Source organism: Scyliorhinus canicula, chromosome 19 (genome assembly GCF_902713615.1).
Source record: "Scyliorhinus canicula chromosome 19, sScyCan1.1, whole genome shotgun sequence".
Classification (NCBI taxonomy): Eukaryota; Metazoa; Chordata; class Chondrichthyes; order Carcharhiniformes; family Scyliorhinidae; genus Scyliorhinus; species Scyliorhinus canicula.
In genome coordinates, this window is record NC_052164.1 from 71,960,293 (window position 1) to 71,977,950 (window position 17,658).

At 44.4% G+C, this 17,658-nt stretch overlaps 1 long non-coding RNA gene across 2 annotated transcripts in view; it reads left to right on the forward strand.

Annotated features, from left to right (window-relative positions):
• The first annotated feature begins 6,688 nt into the window (after positions 1–6,688).
• LOC119954434 overlaps positions 6,689–17,658 on the forward strand; it is a 35,665-nt gene continuing 24,695 nt past the window's right edge. For both annotated transcript variants that reach the window (XR_005458245.1, XR_005458244.1), the window contains exons 1-2: positions 6,689–7,116; positions 8,416–8,509. This is a non-coding gene — a long non-coding RNA (uncharacterized LOC119954434). The remainder of the gene's footprint in view (positions 7,117–8,415; positions 8,510–17,658) is intronic.

A 17,658-nucleotide genomic window follows, 5' to 3' on the forward strand; every position in this document is an offset into this window, starting at 1 on the left:
GCCAGACCAAGGTCATCCAGGTACTCTTTCTAATCCCACCTTCCTGCACCTGGTCCATAGTTTAGAGCACTTAAGGTGAAGATCCAGGTACTTTTCAAAAAGAGTTTAGGGTCTCTGCCTCCACCACCAACTTGGGCAGCAAATTCCAGACTCTCAGTACCCTCTGCATAAAAAGTTTCTTCCTCATGTCCCCTCTGCACCTCTGCCACTTATCTTGAATCCATGTCCCCTGGTCATAGAATTCTCCAGCAAGAGACACAATTTTATCCTGTCCACTCTACCTCTTCCCTTCATAATTTTGTACACCTCAATTAAGTCACCCCTTCTTTGTTCCAAGGAAAATAACCCCTACGTATCCAATCTATCCTCATAGCTATTTTTTTGAGCCCTGGCAATATTTTTTGTAAACCTCTTCTACACTCTCTCCAGAGCAATTGCGTCCTTCTAGTAATGTAGTGTCCAGAATTGCACGGAATACTCCAGTTGTGGCCTCACCAATGTTTTATAAAATTCCAACATTATATCATTACTTTTATATTCTATACCTCTGCCAATGAAGGAGAGCATTCCATATGCTTTCTTTGCAACCTTGTCTACTTGGATTGCTGTCTTTAAGGACCTGTGCACTTGTACACCAAGATCTCTTACTTCATATAGCCCTCTGATATTCCCATTTATTGTGTAATCCCTATAATTGTTTGACCTCCCTAAATGCATGATGTCACACTTGGCTATGTTAAATTTCATCTGCCACATTATCACCCACTCCACCAACCAATCTATATAATTTTGGAGATTATAGTTATCTTGTATGCTGTCCACCACTCCGCCAATCTTTGTGTGGTCTGCAGATTTCCCTGTCGACACTGTCGACCCCGCTGAAATGTCATGCTCAAATGAGCATTATGGGCTGCAGTCAATTAGACTTCCGTCCTTCACTTGGGATGAACTTTAGAGAGGTACCAGCCAATCTGATTGCCCTATAGTCCTTGCAGCACCAGAAGCTGCAGTGGACACGACTGGGACTGCGAGAACTCCACGGAATCTAAGTACTGGGATTCCAGGAAAAGGTTAACTTTGGAGGTTTCAAGGTGGGGAGGACAGGGGAGTCCTGGGGTGAGAGGGGGATGGAAAGTGTGGGATTGGAGTAGGCGTGCAGAGGTGTAGTGGCGGAGGTCCAGTGATTACTGTATATTTAAGGGGGCAGGGATGACTGGGGTTAAAAGTGGGCTGCTGAGGGACCCCCTCACCACCCACCAAATTCCCCCCCCCCCATGTAAAATTGCAGAGAGTCAGAACGGGCAGGAACCCAGTATGAATCCCACACAGAAATCCAGTTTGTACAGGTACCCTATTAGACTGCGAAGATGAAAACAGTCCCATTCTGCCCTTCAGAGCAGTCGCTGCTTCAGTATCCCTCTCCCCTTTTCTCCAAAAAGAAAGTAGGATTCTACTGGAGACTGCTCCTCAGGTGATTCACACTACCTATCCAGATGACCATTTTCCCCTGATCTTAAGTAGTGATTAGAGTCATAAAGTAATTTACGGCACAGATAGAGGCCATTCAGCCCATTACCTCCATGTTGGCACTTTGTAAATGAGTCAGTCCAATTCCCTCCTTCTATCACCGGAGTCCCGCAAGTTTATATCTTCCATGTCTCCATCCAATTACATTGTGAAATCATTTATACTTTCTCCTCCCAAAACTCTCATGGGCTGTGACTTCCAGAGTCAGGAGGGCTAAAAGGGGTCACGAAAAGTTATTGGCAAATAGGGTTAAGGAAAATCCCAAGGCTTTTTACACATACATAAAAAGCAAGAGAGGAGCCAGGGAAAGGGTTGGCCCACTGAAGGACAAGTGAGGGAATCTATGTGTGGAGCCAGAGGAAATGGGCGAGGTACTAAATGAATACTTTACATCAGTATTCGCCAAAGAGGAGGAATTGATGGATGTTGAGTCTGGAGAAGGGTGTGCAGGTAGCCTGGGTCACTTTGAGATCCAAAAAGACGAGGTGTTGGGCGTCTTGAAAAATATGAACATAGATAATTCCCCAGGGCCTGATGGGATATACCCCAGAATAATGAAGGAGGCAAGAGAGGAAATTGCTGAGGCCTTGACAGAAATCTTTGGATCCTCACTGTCTTCAGATGATGTCCCGGAGGACTGGAGAATAGCCAATGTTGTTCCTTTGTTTAAGAAGGGTAGCAAAATGATCCAGGGAACTACAGGCTGGTGAGCCTTACCTCAGTGGTAGGGAAATTACTGGAGAGAATTCTTTGAGATAGGATCTACTCCCATTAGGAAGCAAATGGACATATTTGCGCGAAGGAGCACGGTTTTGTGAAGGGGAGGTCGTGTCTCACTGACATGATAGAGTTTTTCGAGGAGGTCACAAAGATGATTGATGCAGGTAGGGCAGTGGATATTGTCTATATGGACTTCAGTAAGGCCTTTGACAAGGTCCCTCATTGCAGACTGGTACAAAAGGTGAAGTCACATGGGATCAGGGGTGAGCTGGCAAGATGGATACAGAACTGGCTAGGTTATAGAAGGCAGAGAGTAGCAATGGAAGGGTGCTTTTTTGATTGGAGGGCTGTGACTAGTGGTGTTCCGCAGGGATCAGTGTTGGGACCTTTGCTGTTCGTAGTACATATAAATGATTTGGCAGAAAATGTAACTGGTCTGATTAGAAAGTTTGCAGACGACACAAAGGTTGGTGGCATTGTGGATAGCGATGAGGACTGTCAGAGGATACAACCGGATTTAGATCGTTTGGAGACTTGGGCAGCGAGATGGCAGATAGAGTTTAATCCAGACAAATGTGAGTTAATGCACTTTGGAAGGTCTAATGCAGGTAGGGAATATACAGTGAATGGCAGAATCCTCAAGAATATTGACAGTCAGAGAGATCTAGAGAGCACAAGTCCACAGGTCACTAAAAGGGGCAACACAGGTGGAGAAGGTGGTCAAGAAGGCATATGGCATGCTTGCCTTCATTGGCCGGGGCATTAAGTATAAAAATTGGCAAGCTGCAGCTGTATAGAACCTTAGTTAGGCCACACTTGGAGTATAGTGTTCAATTCTGGTCGCCACACTACCAGAAGGATGTGGAGGCTTTAGAGAGGGTGCAGAAGAAATTTACCAGGATGTTGCCTGGTATGGAGAGCATTAGCTATGAGGAGAGGTTGAATAAACTCAGATGTTCACACTGGAACGATGGAGGTTGAGGGGCGACCTGATAGGGGTCTACAAAATTATGAGGGGCACAGACAGAGTGGATAGTCAGCGGCTGTTTCCCAGGGTAGAGGGGTCAATTACTAGGGGGCATAGGTTTAAGGTGCGAGGGGCAAGGTTTAGAGGAGATGTACGAGGCACGTTTTTTACACAAAGGGTAGTGGGTGTCTGGAACACGCTGCTGGAGGAGTTGGTGGAAGCAGGGACGATAGTGACGTTTAAGGGGCATCTTGACAAATACATGAATGGGATGGGAATAGAGGGATACGGACCACGGAAGTGCAGAAGATTTTAATTTAGACAGGCATCATGGTCGGCACAGGCTTGGAAGGCCGAAGGGCCTGTTCCTGTGTTGTACTTTTCTTTATTCTTTTTGCTATTACCACTTGTGTGTAAAAATGATCGACAAATCCCTCCTGCATCTATTGCCAAAAACTTTGGGCGGGATTCTCTAACCCCCCGCCAGGTCGGAGAATCGCCGGGGGTCGGCGTGAATCCCGCCCCCACCAGCTGCCGAATTCTCCGGCGCTGGGGCTTTGGCAGGGCGGGAATCGCGCCGCGCTGTTCTGGGGCCGTTGGCAGCAGCTCTCCCCCCCCCCCCCCCCAGCGATTCTCCGGCCCGCGATGGGCCGAGTGGCCACCCGTTTTAGGCCGGTCCCGCCAGCGTAAATCACAACAGGTCCTTACTGGTGGGACCTGGCTCCACGGGCGGCCTGCAGAGTCCTCGGGGGGGGGGGGGGGCGCAGGGGGATCTGGCCCCGGGAGGTGCCCCCACGATGTCCTGGCCTGCGATCGGGGCACACCATTCCGCGGGAGGGCCTGTGCCGTGGGGACACTCTTTTCCACAGCAACAGCCGCTGTCAACCTCCGCCATGGCCGGTGCGGAGAAGAACCCCCCTGCGCATACGCTGGGCTGATGCCAGCACACACTGTCGCTCTCACGCATGTGCCAACTCGCGCCAGCCGGCGGAGGCCCTTTGGCGCCGGTTGTCGTGGGGCCAAGCCCTTTCGCACCGGTTGATGAATCGCTAAACTCTCTGCCACCGGCCTAGCCCCTGAAGGTGTGGAGGATTCCACACCTTCGCGGCGGCCCAACGCCAGAGTGGCTCGCCCCATCGGTTCGCAGAGAATCCCGCTCTTTATGTCTGTGACTCTTACCTCTTTATCCATCATCTTGTTTTTCCTTGTCAAATTTATGTAAATCTGTCATAACCTTATCCATCTCTATCAAGCCTCCTTGCAATCTCCTTTACTTCAAGGAGAATAACTCCATTATTTTTCCAATCTAACCTTGTAGCTAAAATTCCATGGAACCATTGTGGTAAATATTGTCTGCACATCTTTCCTAATGTATGGTGTCCTAAACTAGATGCAATCCTCTAGCTGTGGCCTAACCAGAGCCTTACAAATGTTCAGCAAAACTTCCCTGCTTCTGATTTCAATGCCTCTACTTAAAAAGCCCACTGTTCCACACGCTTTGCTCACCAAACTCTTAATATGTCCTCCCACTTTCAAAGATCTATAGACATGCACGACCATGCCCCTCTGTCCTTGCACACTCTTTAGAACTCTTTCGAAGTCAATATTTCTTCTCCCAATCCCTTCTGCCAAAATGCATCATCTCACATTTCTCTGTATTACATTTCATTTGTTACTTGTCTGTCTATTCTGTCAGCCAACCTATGATTGTTGCAGTCGATTTGTATCATCCTCACTGTTGGCCACTCTCCAAGTTTGATGTCATCGGGAAATTTTACTCTGTATTCATGTATCCAAGTCATCAAGTGTATCATGAGAAGCAGTGGTCTGAATATTATGGCTTGGGGGCACATTATTATCTCCCAACTTTCAGTCTGAGAAATAAGCATTTACTGAATTTGCTGTTTACTGCCCTGAGGCCATTTTCTTTTCTGCAAGCTAACAGTGAGTCTCCTATTCCATTAGCAACAATTTTGTTAACCTACCTTTTATGTGGCATGTTATCAAACATTTTCTTAAAATTCATGGAGACAACTTCCGTTGCATTGCTTTCAGCAAACTTCTCTGTTAATTCACAACAAAAAACAATTAAATTAGTCAAGCACCATCTGCCATTACAAATCTGTGCTCACTCTCCTTAATTAACTGAAAATGCTGCTCTTGCTCTTGTATTTGCTTTGTTTGGTCCCTTGTTCCGCATTGTCACCAATCGCAGTTTGTCAATGTACCATTTGTCAATGTTGTCTGATGATTATTCTTTTTTATCTACCATGTACGAACTGTGCATTTTCCCTTGGCCACAGAAAAATACTTTTCACTGTACTACGGTGCATGTGACAATAAAATCAAAATCAAATCAAAGTGCCTGCTGATTTTGTTCCCCTGATTATAGTTTCTAAAACCTTAACCACTACTAAATCTGAATCAACTGTCCAAGAGTTACTGGGACTGTCCTTACCCATTCTCTTGGTTAAGGGTGTCACATTTGCTGCGCTCCAATGCTGTGGCAACTCCCCCGCATCAAAGGAAAATTGGAAGATTAAGATGAGCTCCTTCACGATCCCCACTCTCACTTCCTTCAGAAATCTGAGATGCAAGCCATCCAGGCCAGATGACTTATCAACTCTAAGAATAGCCAGCCTTTCCATTATCTCATTCTCCTGAATTTTCACCTTATTCATTACCTCTACCATCTCCACTTCTGCCAATATTGCTTCAGATCTGTCTTCCTTAGTAAATACCGCTACAATTATTGACATTCTATTTTGACATATTAGGCATCACAATTGGCCAACAGCTTCAGAGGGTGGGACCTCCCCCCCGCGCCCACTAATGAGGGGTATAAATCCCACTCGGCCTTCATTAATGATCCCCGCAGTGCTTTATGGCTGCAGGCAGTGTGGAGCCAACAATTGGATTTTTGGGGACGGAATGGGGGCTGTCCACCCCCCTACCCTAACCCACCTTCCCTATTATTCCACCCATAGAGACCTTCAGCAGCATCCTTACTGTCACGTCCATTGATAGCTGCTAAGAGTGCATTCTGTTGTGGTGCATCTCTCTCTTGTGTCAAATGGTAAAGGGGGCAGGCAGGTGACCTCCTGTCCAGATTCTCTCAATGTCTCCTATGCAGAGGAGAACCAAGACTTCATCTGATGTGTCTTCCACCTCAGTCAGTTGAAATGAAAACTCGCCATGTGGAAGTGGGCTGTATGGCCTATTTCTTGGCTGTACATGACTCTCTGATTCGATCCAACCAGACAGCTGCAGCTGCCAGACAAAAAAAAATTCTTGATTTTAATACCACTGCATCTAGATCAACACGCAGATTTATAAATCACTCGCATCTTTTGTCCGCAGAGACTTTGCACACAGCAGAAATCTTTTATCCTGATGAAAGGAGCTCACAGAGTAATTCCGTAAACAACCTGCTTTGCACAAATGTTAGGCATTCTGGCGTACTGCAAAACCTTAAACAATACAGCCTAAAAGACCTCCAGCATTATTTGCTGTTCAGTGTGACAGCTCCATTCAACGCCTATTTAACCCAAAGCTGAACCTGCCAGACCTTCAGCACCTCATGTTTTGAGCATATGGTGACTGAACTGAAATGAATACATGACCTTCGCGGAAAAATCTTCATCAAGAATGACATGCCAAGGACACAGGGAACATTAAGGTCCCGCATCCCCTTTTCACTTTTGTGTCGTTGATCCAGTCCCATGTCTCATAAGCAAGCAGACATCTCTGGGGACTGTCATCAAAAGAACAGGGGTTTGTGATATCACAGCTCCTGGATATGCTTGTGGGCTCCTGCCCACGGCACCTGACTGTGATTTCAAGCAGACAGAACCCACTGTGGAGCTATAGAAAACATGTTAGAAAATGCATCACTGTGGCAGGTACGTATAATGTGTCTTTCAAAACAGTAATACACAAGCATTAGGGAATTGAACAGTGGAAATCTCTCATTGTGGAGATTGCTCTGACATGCAGTTACTTATATATTTTTCTTCTGCAAATGTTTTTCTGACCTCTTGTTGCTGGCTATGCACTGTTTGGTACTTTCAGCCAACACAGCAGCCAAACAATTAACAGTGTGCGACCGTGTGCAACTGCAACGTGGGTGACACGGTGGCACAATGGTTAGCACTGCTGCCTCACAGCGGCAGGGACCCGGGTTCAATTTGCGCCTTGAGTGGCTGTGTGGAGTCGGCACGTTCTCCCTGTGTCTGCATGGGTTTCCTCCGGGTGCTTCGGATTCCTCCCACAGTCTAAAGATGTCCAGCTTAAGCAGATTGGCCATGATAATAAAAATTGCACCTTCGTGTCCAGGGACGTGAAGTTTAGGTTACTAGGGTAGGGCGGGGTGGGCTGGGCAGTTAGCCAAGTGTTCTTTCGGAGGATCAGTGTAGACCCGATGGGCCGAAAGGCATCCTTCTGCACTGTAGGGATTTTATGAAATCAAGTTGAGTTACAAAAGACTGTTGCTCCTCCAAGGGTGGCGGGGGGGGGGGGGGGGGGGGGGGGGGGGGGGTAATGTGGCGAAAACTGAGTTTGTTTTCCTTCTTTCCAAGATGTGGTTCATCAGTGCAAATAAGGATCTAACTAGAAGTTAACTGTTTGGAATCCATTGCTGTGTGTCCTCATTTGATAATGAGAAAAAAAAACGTTCAGGCAGTGCTGTTATCAAATGCCTTCATGTTATGTTAGCAGTTGAGTTTGTACATTGTCAGAGGGCACCCATCAGCGTCCAATTGCTCAGTGCTGCTCCTCCTGAGGCACTGCATTATTACCGACAATATGCTTCTTAATAGCAGATTAAAAATCATTCTGTACGGTAAACACTTTTGTAAATTTCACATTAGCATTGATGTTCTGCTTGCAATATTATATTACGGGCTGCAGTTCGTACCTTGAAATAAAAAGAGCTTATCTCTAAATAGAGTGCAGCTCCCCAAAGGATCCAGGAGAGATGTGATGGCTGCATAACAGCAACAGAAAATGGAATTTCACCTGTGAAAATCTTCCTAAACACTTTGGTTTTCATAGTTTAATCATGGTTATATCAACTTTGCAAGTTTCATTTCATGTTTAGCTTCCCAAATTTGCAGTCAGTCCTCTGAACTAAACTGTATAATTCAACTAAATGGGAAATCCAGTAATAGTCAGCTCTATTTCATATTGTTGATTATTCACAGACTGAAGAGATACATGAACCAAGTGACTACAAAAAAGTTATTTCCTACATTTCGGAAGATGAAAGAGCACGGCAACTTGCAGGACAGGAATAAGGTAGATAGCCTCCCATTTTCAACCTTAATCATTTTCTCCCGCTCTATTTCCTTTGTCTCTATGTATCCTTCGGATGAACTTTCAAAAACAGCTCGGGTGATTTGAAAGGGGTGCGACATTTTTGATCCTGGCATATTTAAGATTGCAGTACAGATACACAACAATTGGCTACTGCTGAAATGGTGATGGAGGCAGATCTAACTGTGGGATAAGCATATGAAGAGGTAAAAGAAAACTTATTGGGGCCAAAGGGAGAGGACGCGGGAGTGAACATGGCTTTTGCAGTTGTAAAAAGCCAGCATGAGATTGACAGGCTGAATAGCTCCTTCTATGCTGTAACCATTCCAAGATTCCATGATTCAACGTTGATCAAAATTCCTCAGAAAACCTGAGTAGGCTCCAATATTTATAGGGAGGCAAGGAGTCCATTGTTAATGTTATGCTATTTATTTTATGGATAAACAGGGGGAGGATATTGATTAATTAATTATCGTGAGCACATATAAAAGGGGACTGCTGGGTCACTGGGCATGGTAGGTAGGAAGCAGAGATATGTGATGCTACATCCTGTAAGTAAACCTACTTACAAGAAAATGATCTGTGCCTAGTTTCATAATTCAGCATCTGGTTTGAAACCATATAACATTCATTAATGGCCAAAGACCCTGATATGGCTGGTGACATGGTGGTCTGGCTGATTTTAACATTGGGACCTCATTAGCATTATCAGTCAGTCTTCTGTCCGGTAGCCAGCCATATGGACAGGCTGACCAATGGGAGGGAGAGAACATTAGCAGCTGAATAGCAGTTGTACAAAACTCTAGTACGGCCGCATTTGGAGTATTGCGTACAGTTCTGGTCGCCTCATTATAGGAAGGACGTGGAAGCTTTGGAACGGGTGCAGAGGAGATTTACCAGGATGTTGCCTGGTATGGAGGGAAAATCTTATGAGGAAAGGCTGATGGACTTGAGGTTGTTTTCGTTAGAGAGAAGAAGGTTAAGAGGTGACTTAATAGAGGCATACAAAATGATCAGAGGGTTAGATAGGGTGGACAGCGAGAGCCTTCTCCCGCGGATGGAGGTGGCTAGCACGAGGGGACATAGCCTTAAATTGAGGGGTAATAGATATAGGACAGAGGTCAGAGGTGGGTTTTTTACGCAAAGAGTGGTGAGGCCGTGGAATGCCCTACCTGCAACAGTAGTGAACACGCCAACATTGAGGGCATTTAAAAATTTATTGGATAAGCATATGGATGATAAGGGCATAGTGTAGGTTAGATGGCATTTAGATTTTTTCCATGTCGGTGCAACATCGAGGGCCGAAGGGCCTGTACTGCGCTGTATCGTTCTATGTTCTATGTTCTATGAATCTGCAACCAGAGACACTAAAATTGCAAGTGATTGGGATGGGGAATAGGGCCTTGATTAAGTGGGCTTGTGGGAATGAAGTGGTGAGGACTAAAGGAGGGGAAGCTAGAAACCAAAAGTTTCCTTAAAGGGAGTCTGGAGGAAGCAGCCCCACTCCCCGTAGCCCAGATCGACTGCTGAAACATCCACTTACCTGGTGGAGCCAACAGCTCCAGGTTCAGTTTCACTGCCAGGTTTCCTGATCACTGGGAAAACTCCCACAGCAATAGTGAATTTCAAATCGAGCTGCCAGTTGCACTGTAGGAGTCTGATGGTATTTGAACCATGTGCTGTTTGAGTATGATAGCTTCACCCTTTTCTATCCTTTCAGTAATTGGAATACAGATTGCATAGCTGCATCAATGGGTAATTGTCAGCTTTGACCAAAGCAAGATTCTGGTCCCATGTGCATCACCAGTCCTTTCATGATAATAATTATTGTCACAAGTAGGCTTACATTAACACTGCAATGAATTTACTGTGAAAATCCCCTAGTCAGCACACTCTGGCACCTGTTCAGGAGGGAGAATTCAGAATGTCCAAATTACTGAACACGCACATCTTTCGGAACTTTGTGGGAGGAAACCGGAGCACCCGGAGGAAACCCACACAGACGCGGGGAGAACGTGCAGACTTTGCACAGACAGTCACCTAAGCCAGGAATCGAACCTGGGACCCGATCACTGTGAAGCAACAGTGCCGACCACTGTGCTATCATGCTGCCCTTCATTCCACCACCAGCAATCTTTCCTATAGCTGCCTTCACCTGGAGGTCTTGAAATCTTTTCCCAATTCATTGTTAACTGCCTTTAAGGTCTTTAAGACCTACATAAAGATCACCAAGATCAACTCTCCTGATGTCTCCTTTGGAATAGTATCATTTTTTGGCTGATTATGCTTTTGTGAAACACCTTGCAAATTATTTTCTATATTTGACTGGTATATAAATGCAAACAGTTATCTTTCTAACAGTGGTCATCTATTGAGTCCTTTTACAGTGATGAGTTCGGGCAAATAAACCCGGAATTTGGTAAGAAAAAAATATTCCTGGAAATAGCTCGCAGGTCTGGCAGCATCAGTGGAGAGAGAAACAGAGTTCAGAGTTTCGGCTCTGTGACCTTACGTCGGAAGTGGGGAAAGTTAGAATTGTAATAGGTTTTGAGCAAGTCAAATAGGGAAGGCAGGAAAAGAACAAAAGGTAAGGTCAGTGATGGCATGAAGGACGGTTGAGAATAAATGTCAAAAGGATTTATATAGAAACATATGTAGAAAATAGAAGCGGGAGGAGACCATTCAGCCCTTTGAGCCTGCTCCGCCATTCATTATGATCCTGGCTCACCATCAAATTTAACATCCTGATTCAGCGTCCCCCCCCCCCCCCCCCCCCCAATCCCTTGATCCCTTTAGCCCCAAGAGGTATATTTAATTACTTCTTGAAATTACACAACAGCGAATTCCACAGTTTCACCACTCTGTGTGAAGACCAAAGGTGTTGGTAACAGGATAAGTAAAGATGCAAAAGATGCGTTAGGAGGTGCTGCTCACATCAGGATCCTGAATAGCTGCAGTCCGAAATCTACAGGAAATATAAGAGAAGTGAAAAAATTGAGCAAACCAGTCTTCGTAGTATCCAAAGGACTTTGTGGGTCAGAAGAATAGATGAATCATATTTAAGGTGATTGATCAATATTTGAAAACATACTTCAAAAGGTCAGGTCATCGTTCAGCGAGAATTTCCTGAACCAATGATTTAAATTTACTTCAGAAAGTAAAATAAGGGCGGCATGTAGACCAGTGGGTAGCACTGGGACTTCAGCTCTGAGGACCTGGGTTCAAATCCCGGCCCTGGGTCACTGTCCGTGTGGAGTTTGCACATTCTCCCCGTGTCTGCATGAGTTTCACCCCCACAACCCAAAGATGTGCAGGTTAGGTAGATTGGCCATGCTAAATTGCCGGGAATAAAATGATTGGGTATTCTAAATTCATATAAAAAAAAGAAAGTAAAATCATTTCATTTTACAGAGCACTTTATTTGGCTACATTTCCACCGTTCGCTTTCTCCCTCCTGACAGCATTGACTTCTTTGGTGGTGTTCCGTTCCACAGGCACATGGCCAGCCTCTGGCGTTTTGGGCTAAACTCCCTGTTACTCATAGTGTATCTAGGCAGAGTGATGGGGGGCTATTTGACTGAGGAGAGTTTCACAGCCCAGCATGAGCTCGCAGGCATTTGCAGTTGAGACTTCCTATAATGATCGAGGGATGGAGCCCTTGGCTGACTTTTCCTTTCTAATAACCCAGGGTCATTGTGGTCAAGCGTATACACCTGCAGCTAATTGGAGAGTTTCCTGATCTGCAGGGCTGAGAAGTGAAGGCTCTGAGTGAGATTTTAACTTATTCAAAAGTAATCCACTTACACTGTGTTTAAATCAGGTCCTTTATCTTTCAACCGAACTAGAACCCGAAAGCACAGCCTCAGATTGAAGGGGTGGTCCATTAAAACTGAGATGGGGAGGAATTTCATCAGCCACAGTGTGGTGAATCTGTGGAATTCCTTGCCACAGAAGGCTGTGGAGGCCAAATCAGTGTGTGTCTTTAAGACAGAGATAGATTGGTTCTTGATTAATAAGGGGATCAGGGGTTATGGGAAGTAGACAGGAGAATGGGGATGAGAAATATACCAACCATGATTGAATGGCAGAGCAGAATCAATGGACCAAATGGCCTTTTTCTGCTCCTATGTCTTATTGTCTTATACACACCAATACCTTGTCTAGAAGACCATTGTTCATGTGAGGCCATCTGAGGCAGTGAGTCACAGTTAGCTGTTTAAATCAGCCTGTTACTCTCATTGAAACCATAGAATCCCTGCAGTGCAGAAGGAGGCCATTCAGTCCATCGAGTCTGCACAAACCCTCTGAAAGAGCACCCGATCTAGACCCACTCACCCACCCTCTCCCAATAACCCCCTAACCTAACCTACATATCATTGGACACAAATGGGCAATTTAGCATGGCCAATCTACTTAATTTCTTCGTCCAGTGGCCACTGTTATGGATCAGGATTTAGAGAACGCCAAAGTGTATCATGGAGTTCAGCTGATCCACAACTTTTAATAGATTGTGGTATGGGGAGCACACGGCCCACTCTGCAGAAAAGGACAAGGGTTTTTAAAACAGAACAATGTTCCTTCTATAAACGCAACTTAACCTTTTTTTAAACAAACAATGAACATCTAAGCAACCATTAATTCAAATACAACCCAAAGACTACAACCCTAAGTAACCCTGTAAGCTGTCCTTTTAACATCCAAAAGACTTAACAAACCTTCAAACAGGAGCATATTAGGTTTGCATTCAATACTGAGACCTTTTACAATTCTGGGTTCACCAAATGATCCATAGATAGTCTTTGGATGGCAGAGATCAACCGTACAGCTCTTTGCTTACACTCCAGATGCAGCTCACTGAAAAACACAGACACACCCAAGCTTTTTCTCAAACTGAAACTAAAAAGCAGAATTAGAGCTCAGCTCCACCCATACTCTGACATCACTCCAGTAACATGAGCAGTTTCATTTCTTAAAGGTACATTTCTTAAATACCCATTTCGTAAAGGTACTCTCACATGACACCTCCCCCAAGAAAATAAAATAAACCATCAACTTCAAGATGGTTTCATTTTTCACCTTTTCACCATCCTTTAAGAAATGCACACAGTAAATATACTTTTTCGTTTGAAAAAAAAAACAACACACGCAAACAGGTACTATAATATAGTCCATTTTTGCTCTTCTTCCTCCAACTGAAATCCTTCCTGATTGACAGTCTCTTTGAACAAGAGTGTCTCTGTACGATCCGTCCATTTCTCTACGCCTCGGCATTTCTCTTCAAAATCAGATATTTAGTTCAATTGTATCACAGAGTCCCTTGTAATTCTCCAACACAGGAGCATTGGTTATCACAGCTTTCAGGTAGTCAAATGCCTGTTGAAAGTCCGCTGTCCATTGAAATTTTCGATGTTTCTTCAGCAAGTCCATCAGTGGAGCAATCATGCGACAAAACTTTTGCACAAATGTTCGATCAAATCCACTTGTGCCAAGAAATTGCATTATTTCACTTTGTCTTGAGGGTATCGTAAACTCCTCAAGGAAAGTGACTTGGGCTTCTCCAAATTCACTTTTGGCTAGGTTTATCACCAAACCTGCTGCCTCAAGTTGATCGAATAACTCTCTCAGATGTTTCAAATGTTCTTTCCATGTCTGGCTGGAAATTACCAGATCGTCGATATATACCACACAATTGGGTAATCCTGAAACAACTTTGTTAGTTAACCGGTGAAATGTGGCAAGGGTGTTTTTCATGCCAAATGGCTTAACTTTGAATTGGTATATACCATCTGGAGTCACAAAAGCTGAAATCTCCTTCACCCTTTTTGATAAAGGTATCTGCCAGTAACCTTTAAGTAAATCCAGTTTGGAAATAAAAGCTGATTGTCCCACTTTCTCAATGCAATCCTCCAAATGTGGGATAAGACAAGAGTCCAATTTTGTAACTGCGTTAACCTTTCTATAGTCCACATACAACTATTGGGTACCATCTGGTTTAGGCACCATCACTATGGGTGATCTCCATTGGCTGCAACCCACTTCAATTATGACATTTTTAAGCATACTTTCAATCTCTTTGTTAACCTGTGCCAATTTTAAAGGGTTAAGTCTGTATGGATGTTGTTTGATTGGAACAGCATTTCCCACATCTACATCATGTATAGCCATTTTAGTACGTCCCTATTCATCTCCACAAAGTTGCCCATGTGATATCAATAACTCTTTCAGGTCAGTTTGTTTTTCCTCTCGAAGGTAACTCAACAATTTATCCCAATTTTTAAGAACATCCTCATTTTCCAATTTAATTTGAGGTATGTCAAATTGACAGTCATCTGGATTTGGTTCGTCACTTTGAGTTAGAATCATTAAAACCTCCTCCTTTTTCTCTCCTTCCCTTTCAAAGTATCCTTTAAGCATAGTCACATGATACACTCAGTGAGTCTTCCTTCTATCTGGTGTTTTTACCACATAATTCACCTCACTTAATTTCCTTTCAATCTGATAAGGTCCACAAAACCTAGCTTTTAAAGGCTCACCTACCACTGGTAACAACACTAAAACTTTTTCCCCGATCTGTATCTCCCCCTCTCTTTCTTTTTATCTCATTGCATATTCAAGCTGCTTTAATTCTTTCTCATGTTCCATTTTTTAAATTTGCAACTGAATTTTTGCCATTTCTAATGAGTCAGACTGTATCTCAGGCAACTTTAAATGCTTAGCCACCTTCATAATTATGTCATCTTTTCACATTTTGTCAGGCAATGTTAACTGCAGTTTTTTTACTAAATCTAACAGTCTGCTTTTAGTCTCTGTCCATAAGGTACTGCGTGTGACCGTCTCCACCCCCAAAAACTTCTGAGCCTCTGAAAGAGCCATTGGGGACACTTAAACTAAAATACCACATCTGAAAAGCAACCACAATATGTTCACCCCTCACTGTCTTTAAGTTCACTAAGCCAATCGAATAGGTAGACTTTTATCCCCCTTGAGCCCCCAATTGTTATGGATCAGGGTTTAGTGAACCCCAACGTCTATCATGGAGTTCACTTGACCCACAACTTTTAATAGATTGTGGTATGGGGAGCAAACAGCCCACTCTGCAGGTGTGGTACAGCAGAAAAGGGCAAGTGTTTTTTAACACAAAATAATGTTCATTCTATGAACGCAAGTTAACCTTTTTTAAAACAAACAGTGAACACCTAGTCAACCATCAATTCAAATAGAACCCCAAAGACTACAACCCTGGGTAACCCTGTAAGCTGTCCTTTTAACATCCCAAAGAGTTAACAAACCTTCAAACAGGATCACATTAGGTTTACATTCAATACTGAGACCGTTTACAATTCTGGGTTCACCAAATGATCCATAGATAGTCTTTGGATGGCAGAGATCAACCGTACAGCTCTTTGCTTAAACTCCAGATGCAGCTCACTGAAAAACATAGACACACCCAAGCATTTTCTCAAACTGAAACTAAAAAGCAGAAGTAGAGCTCAGCTCCACCCGCACTCTGACATCACTCCAATAACATGACCAGCTCTATTTCTCAAAGGTACATTTCTTAAGCATCCATTTCTTAAAGGCACTCTCACATGACACCACACACAGGTGCCTTCTAACATGAGTCACTGAAAGCAATAAAAATATTGAGCCCAACTAATACATCCTTTTCAAAGCATGAAGATTTGTTTACACTCCCTGCGTATTCTACATTCTATATCTTTGGATTTATGCTGAGATGACACTGTATGTGACAGGTTTTATTTACAGTGCTTTAAAATGTCTACTCAATGCTTCAGCTATGACTTCCAACTCTTTATACAGTTTGTTACATTTACCCTGAATTCGCACTCAGACTTAACCAATCAAGCACATTGAGCATCAGTAGTAAACAGGCTCACATTATCAACTTCAGAACAATTGTATAATTGAACACTGAATAGCTTCCCTGTTGTCTTCTGTATTGAAATTTCAATGCCAGCAGTTGAAGCTATGATAGTGTAGTGACTATTTTATAGAACTAGAAATCTGACAGTGGTTGAATAGTCCCGATGAACGTCAGCCCAAATCCTCTTCTGCTAGTTTGAATTCATGGCCGGGATTCTCTGATCTTGCGCCGGTGCAGTCGCCACGGTGCAGGTTGGGGGCCATTGAAAGTGGTCCCCCCCGGCGATTCTCTGCACTCGACGGGCCGAGTGCCCGCCAAGTTCCGCTGAGTCACGCTGGCATCGTTTATGTATGGTCCTATCCGGCGGGACCTCCTGCAGGGGCCATCCTGGTGGGGCGGCAGGTGGGGCCAACTCCAGAGGGGGGCTCCATAGTGGCCAGGCCCGTGATCGGGAGCAATTGATCGGCGGGCGGGCTCATTCCGTGGGGGCCTATGTTCCTCTGCGCCAGGCTCCTGTATGGCTTCAACATGTTGCCCGTGGGCTAGCGCGGAGATGGCCGTGCCGTGCGTGCGTAGACCCGTGCCGGCCGTGGTGGGCCGGCTTTTGGTGCCAGAGCAGCGCACAGCACTCCAGTGTCATTCTAGCCCCCTAGGAAGGGGTAAATTATTGGGCCAGGAGGGCCATTGATGCTGGCGTCACATGTGCTGGTTTTGACACCAGCGTCAACACTTGGCCGGGATTTTGGAGAATCCAGCCCATGGCTTTAAGTAGAAATACGGTATCAGTAAATATGACTATCGAATTGTTTTGAAAACTTGACTGATTGACTGTCTCAACCTAGTCTGACCTGAATTTGAATCCAGTCCCACACCAGTGTGGCTGATTCTGAATTTGCCTCGTGAATGATTCAATTTTACCATAACCACAACCTGTTTACGAAGAAGACATGCCATCGGGGAAATTAGCCTAATAAAGAGCAAATACAATGGAAAAATTCGAGATCCGTCTTGGTAGATATGTACAGTACTCTCTCAGGAAGTGCATCCTAGCAGCTTGCACAATCAGACATAGATCCCATAGTCAAATTAATAGAAATTGACAAATTTAGCAGTGGTAACTAATCACAAAGGAGCAGCAGGTAAACCAGGGAAGGGATTCACAATCGTAAATCAGTGAGTAAAACTAATTCCAAATTTAGTTGAGGGTTAAATCATTATTTTGAGCAACATTTCTCCGTGACTTTCA